The sequence below is a fragment of the Microtus ochrogaster genome, chromosome 16 (genome assembly GCF_000317375.1).
Source record: "Microtus ochrogaster isolate Prairie Vole_2 chromosome 16, MicOch1.0, whole genome shotgun sequence".
Classification (NCBI taxonomy): Eukaryota; Metazoa; Chordata; class Mammalia; order Rodentia; family Cricetidae; genus Microtus; species Microtus ochrogaster.
Genome location: NC_022018.1, coordinates 18,677,149 through 18,683,929, shown reverse-complemented (window position 1 = coordinate 18,683,929; position 6,781 = coordinate 18,677,149). Strand labels below are relative to the sequence as shown.

Here is a 6,781-nt window from a genome sequence, read left to right as displayed (position 1 = left end):
GTGCAAACACTGCAAATATTAGCAACAAAGTTTTCCCAGTCCTATTCTACACATAAGAAAGACAGGAGAGTGGAGGTAACACCTCTGGCATGCAGCCAACAGGTCACGGAGCCAGGATTTGGAACCCAACAGTCTGAGTCATCTGCACTCATCTTACTGTGTGCAACACTACTATATACAATTAGGCTTCAAATCTCTATAGGGGTCATCTTTCCAATAAAAACACATTCTTCATCAAAGTTGCTCTACAAGAAGGACTGCTGTTAGCCACACACATTGCTTATTAAGCCCATAGTGACTTTGAAAGTATCAGCTAATTTAGTCAAATTTCTATGTAATAGAATTTCTAACTAATTTTAATGAATTTAATATCAGAATTATAAACAAAATTTTCAAATGGTTTTCATACTTTGTAGAGCCTGTGAGATAGTAGAAAATAAAATATTTTAAACAATCCATCAGAAATGAGGTTTTCTTCTGGAGTGTGCAATAATCACTCTGGTGGCATAATGGGATAAAGTCACTGAAAGCCCTTGTTTCAACGATTTGCAGAAAGACCATTATTTGCCACATTTGAGAAGAAAGGAGGAAAAGATACTGGACCCTCTCCAGATAATGAACACAGTTATTGTCCATGATTCTTCTCCTTGACTCTTTTCAGCTAGCCATTCTTGAGGGAAAGTAACACCCAATTGCTTAGATGCCAGGCACCTATAGCCCTCTCTCTCCAAGTAAGTCCATGCACACACTGTGGATATGTGCCCCCACACAGCAATACCCATCCACAGATAAACACCCACCACTGTCGACATGAAGAAACATAACTGAAAGTCTACTTAAGCATGAAAGGGAGAAAGCAAATGACCCACACCCCCAGAATTGCTTTTGCAGGCTGTAGGAAGACCCGTTTATTAAAAAAGTACTTGATGTATCACTGCACTTAAAGCAGGATTTTTTTCACAGTTTATGTACAAAGAAAACACTGTTAGGTGTTTTAGCATGAATTCATTTATCTAGATTTTCTAAGAGAAAATAGTTTTCTCTCATTATAAAATGCATGTTCATCATTAAAAAATCAGAATTAAAACTCTCAGAGTAAGCAAAGCAACCATTTCCTTTTGACTTACATTATAAAAGTAATAACAGCCAAGTATATTGCCTCAATGCACACATGATATTGAATGTTATCACATTCCTTATCCTATTCAACTATAATAAAAAACCCTACATTGCTTGGGCTTTATATCTACTATAAAAACAATATACAGCATTGTATTCTACTGTTTGGCCACTTTACAGTGTGCCATGGAGCACTTTCCCTGCCAATATATCTGAAACTCAGTTTCTCCCCGGGGTTGGTCAGATAGAATTCCACTGTGCAGATACATTCCCCACACCCCACCCAGTTCTCCGTAAAACTTACTTTGTTTTTGGTAGTAAGCACTCACATCAAAATAACTTTTCTTTGTTGATATGGTTTGGCTATGAACTGTCCCCCAAAGACTCATGTACTGACAGGCTAGACATTGGTGACGTATGGTCATTCCTGATGTCTCCTTGTTGTGCCCTTGGCTTCCTGTACACCATGAAGAGTATCCCACTCTGAAGCATGCTCCTGCTGCTAGGTCTGCCTAGAGGCATGAGGCCGACCAGTGACTGAATGTTCTGGAATATTGAGTCAGATGTTTTCCCTCCTTTAAGCTGTTTCTGTCAGGAATTTGACCGAAGCGGCACAAAAGCAGGCAATACAACGGCCTTCTCTCAAAGAGATTTATCAGACACTTTGTGGGGTAGAACGACTGGATTGGGGTGAGGGGTGACGATTTGCCTGGCAGATAGTGTTCAATTGCCACTCTTCAAAGTGACTTAACTGTTATTGAGATAATACCTGAGAAAGTCTGTTTAATATATCAACAAGGAAAAGTTCCCTTAAGTTTAGTAAAGATGGACACATGGGAAGATTCTTTGTGATAAGCCAAAGCACACAGTTGAGAAGCAACTACATATTACGTATGACTCTAGAGAAACAGTGAGGAGTGTGGGAAGGGAGGAAGATGATTCTCAAAACTGGTGACTGCTCTCATGATGGGTATCTAACCAACGACAAGGTGCAACCATGGGCGTGCACACAGAATGGGGACTGTGCAAATGACAACCCATGCTATTAACTTTCATTTTGACTTTATTTTTTTTAGTTGCTGAAAAAAATATTACTGCCTCCTCCCCGTTTCCCATTTCCCTCCCCCTCCTCGCACACATCGTCCCTTCCCCCCTCCCCCCCCTCCCCATCCCATTCCCCTTCCCTCTCGAGAATGAAGAGCAGTTCAGAATCCCTGCCCTGCAGGAAGTCCAAGGTCCTCCCACTTCTATCCAGGACCAGGAAGGTGAGCATCCAAACAGGCTAGGCTCCCACAAAGCCAGTTCATGTATTAGGATGGAAACCTAGTGCCATTGTCTTTGGCTTCTCATCAGCCTTCATTGTCCGCCACATTCAGAAAGTCCGGTTTCATCCCATGCTTATTCAGTCCCAGTCCCGCTGGCCTTGGTGAGCTCCCCATAGATCAGTTCCACTGTCACATTGGGTGGGTGCACCCCTTGTGGTCCTGACTAAGGGTTCCTTATCAGCAACCTAAATGATTTGTTAAAGGCATTTGATGGCTAGGTAAACCAGTTAGCTAAAAGCTCAGCCAGTTCTCGATTCTAATAATTCCTGGCTACTCTGGAAGAAGGACTGACTGCAGAGTTCTCATGATGCTTCTGCACAGCAAGAGTATATAAATAGACAACCGACCTTCCTGCTACTTGTTGAAGGTGTTGGTGCATTTTAGGGAACCAAGCTGGCCATTGGTTCATACGGCCCTACCAATACTACACTTTAGAATTATCATAATTAATTTGTTAGTTGTAGATGGTTTGGTAATCTATAGGATATATATTTAATGTATAACTGGAGTATTTAAAACTTGGATGCTTCCTTTGAATTTGGCTTTAGGGCCTAAGAGTATTATATTTTAAATATTTGTTTGCATACCTTGTATTTTGAGGTTCCATTTTAACCTAGACTGCAGAGTATTCCAAAGGCCACTTATCATTCTCTAGGACTTTCCTGTTGCCTAGTTTGAACTGTCATTGTGGTATAAAAGATAAGCTGAACAGCCAAAATACAAGAACAGCATACATGTAAGATTATAGATCATATTTTTATATGTGGGATAAAACTAGAAAAACACCCAAAGTTCCAAACTTCATTACATAAGGTAGAAAAAGACCAACAACTGTTCTCTAAATTTTTTCCCCTTTACTTTTCTACTTTTTGCCTCAATCACTCAGGTAGGAGAAACCAGTCATATTTCCCTGTTCTCTGGATCTGTCTTTTTAAAGCTTGAGACAGGGTTTCTCTGTGTGTAGCTGTCCCAGAACTCACTCCGTAGACCAGGCTGTCCTCAAACTCACATAGATCCACCTACCTCTGCCTCTTGAGTGCTGAGATTAAAGATGTGTGCCACCACTGCCCATAAAGATAGTGGACTTTTACAGAGGGTTTTCTTAAAGCATCACCAACACACACAGAGTAACGCAGGCCCGCCAGAGTCTACAGACTAATGGAAGACCCTGCCCACTGTATCTCCTTTAATCTCTGCTTAGAATAAGCAATGTACAGTTGGTGAGAGAGGGGTATTCTTTCATACTTTTACACAACACAACACAGTCACTTATAGCCTCGCTTCATAAACTATGTGTTAAATGTGTATGGGGAGTCTTAAAAGATTTGACAACTATAAAGGGTTGTGAAGGCAGAACAAACAAAAGCTTATTTTACAATCAAATGCAGAAGGACTCTGTGATGCTCTGGGAAGTGCTCACCCATGATGTATCATGACCTTCAGCACAGCAGCACTGGTTCCAGACATACAACATGGCACACATTGCCTGGGAAACCCTCGTCTCACTGATGCACATTTGAACTACACGACAGTAGTTCTACACTCTATCTACAAAGTTTCTTGCTTGTATAGAAACACAACACTATCGTTCCTCAGCACGTAAGTATCAATTCAGTATTGTCTTTGGATTGTGAAGTATTATTTGATTTTTAAAACTGTCATTTGAGCTGGTTGATTTGAGTTCATAAAAAATAGTAAATGGTTTTTGGCTTGAGATCAGGACAGAATTTCCAACAGTTTCTAAGAGAGCCATAAAGTACTCCCACTTTGTTGTATTATATATTTATGTGAAGCAGCATTCATTCACAGAATTAACATGTAAAATGAAAATAATGATCAATTATGAAAAGCAGTGGGGATATTACACATCCTTCAGGACTAAATGCTCAGCTGATATTTAATTTTCATGTGAAAAGAAACAAGAATCTCAAGATCAAGTTTCTTTTTATAAGTCAGAAAATTATATGTCTGCCAAAGAACCGTTTTAAAATAGTTCTTTATATTTTTTTCAGTAAATCCTTGATTTGTATGCCTAATGTGGTAGTTTGAACAAGATATCCCCCACAGGTTCAGGCACTGGAAATCTGTTCGCAGTTGGTGGTGCTGTTGGGAAGCTCATGGGGAGGTACAGCCTGGCTGGAGGAAGGACACTGTTGGGTACATTGGTTTTGAGAGTTTAAAGCCTCATGCCACTTCCTGTTTGCTCTTTCTGCTTCATCCTTATAATAAGAGATGAGACCTTTCCACTTCCTGCTGCAGATACATGCTGCCATGCCTCCCCATCAATACGGACTTTTTCTGGAGCTGTAACTCAAACTCTTCCTTCTATAATTTGCCTTTGGTCAAGGTGTTTTATCATAGCAACAGAAAAGTAACCAAATACCTAATTTCTATAGTTATATACCAGGCACATGTAAAAATACCCTTGGTAAAAAGGATCACAAATGGAAACATTTACAAAGTTTCGGTATATAGGGTATAGTAATTCAAGTACAGCATATATGTATGATCAATCAGGGCTAGTAGCATGTCTATATTCTCATGTGCTCTCACCTCCATGTGTTGAGAACCTTATAACTCTTCTCTAAGTTATTCTGAAGTACACTGTTGTACAGTGAAGCTGGTTCACTGTGCTACAGGGCAATGTAGTCACTTCACCCCCTCCAAGCATATTTTGGTACCCTTATCACCATTAAGAGAGGTATGTTCTCAAGTTACAGGAGCTCACCCTGACTCTAAATTTAGTTAAACAATGGATATTAAGAAAGTAAGGATAAAAGAAAAGACAGTTTTAAAAATCTTTAAACATGGAATTGGAGAGATAGTTCAGTGGTTAAAAGCACTAGCTGAGCTGCACAGTGGTGGCACTCGCCTTTAAGCCCAGCACTTGGGAGGCGAAGGCAAGTGGATCTCAGTGAATTCGAGACCAGTCTGGTCTACTAAAGTGGATTTCAGGCCAGCTGGGACTGTTACACAGAGCACCCTGTCTCAATAATGATGATGATGATAATAAAAATAAAAAAGCACTGGCTGTTTTTCCAGAGGACCTGGGTTATTCCTAGCACCACATGGTGACTCAGAACTGTCTGTAACCCCAGCTGCTGGGAACTCAAAGCCCTCTTCAGGACTCTTTAGGCACTGCACACATGTAGAACACAGACATACATGCAGGCAAAAACACCCATACACATAAAATAATAAAATAAAAATCGTTCAGTGTGACTTACAATACATAACAAGGTTTCCACTGAGAAATGGGAAATGTGAATGCATGCCTGTCACCACATGTGGCTGATGACTACGACTTAGAGACAGCTCTTCTGCTGGTACTTATGGTTCTTGTGTTTGCTGTGGCTGCCCCAGTTTCCCCCTCCTCTCCGAATCTTTAGTGAACCCCAAAGCTGATACTATTGCATCTCCCTTTAGTCTACACATGATTAGAATAGATGAGAAATTTGAAGAGGTTGCAGAGCTGGACTTAAACATTACAGACTGTGCTGTGTGTGTAACTTCCTCCCTGAAGGCTGTTGCGTGGTGACAGACATTGGTAAGTACATTTGCTTCTTCTCTGTCCTAGGGATTCTCAGCTCCACACTGAACAATTTACTGCTGACAACATTTCCAAATGACAAAATAATTTTAACCACTAGATTTTATAATGATATGACAGTATACTATTGAGTAATATCATCATTGTAGCCAATAAACCTTTCAAATATGTCCTAAATTAGTTTCTTGCACATAGCATTCTATAAACTATCCAATTAAAATTCTCTATAAATCTCCTTAAGTGATATACTAAGATATATTATAATGAAAATATTCAATAGATTACATGCATATGGTTTCAGAACAGAGTATGTACCTTCAGTTTCACCCCCTGCATGGTTACCTGTGTTCGGTAAAGAAAGAATCTCATCATAGTGACTCACGCCACATTGGGAGACAGGAGAGGAAATCTTAACTTTGGCATCTTCAGTTATTGTCAGATGATACATGACACGAGCTAAGGTCACAATTCAACATATGCTTTGGTATACAAAGGCTTTCCTTTCTAGAGATTTTTCATTATGTAGGAACATTAATTTATGTTTAACTACATCTTATCCATTCCCATCTAGTCGTGTAAAATGCTTATCTGCTTAGCAGAAAGACAGAACCTATTCTAGGAAAGTCTTACCAGTGAATCTTACAAAGACTGCATCTAACTGGGATTGGTATGTAAACTGAGAAAAGATAGGGTTTTTTTTTAAACAAAAAATTAAAGAGAGAGAGGAGAGAGAGAGCGAGAGAGCGAGAGCGAGAGAGCGAGAGCGAGAGCGAGAGAGAGAGAGAGA

General features: G+C 39.9%; 1 protein-coding gene across 2 annotated transcripts in view; it reads right to left on the bottom strand.

Annotated features, from left to right (window-relative positions):
• Zeb1 (zinc finger E-box binding homeobox 1) overlaps nt 1–6,781 on the bottom strand; it is a 164,104-nt gene that overhangs the window by 48,290 nt on the left and 109,033 nt on the right. The gene's annotated exons all lie outside the window — the stretch shown is intronic.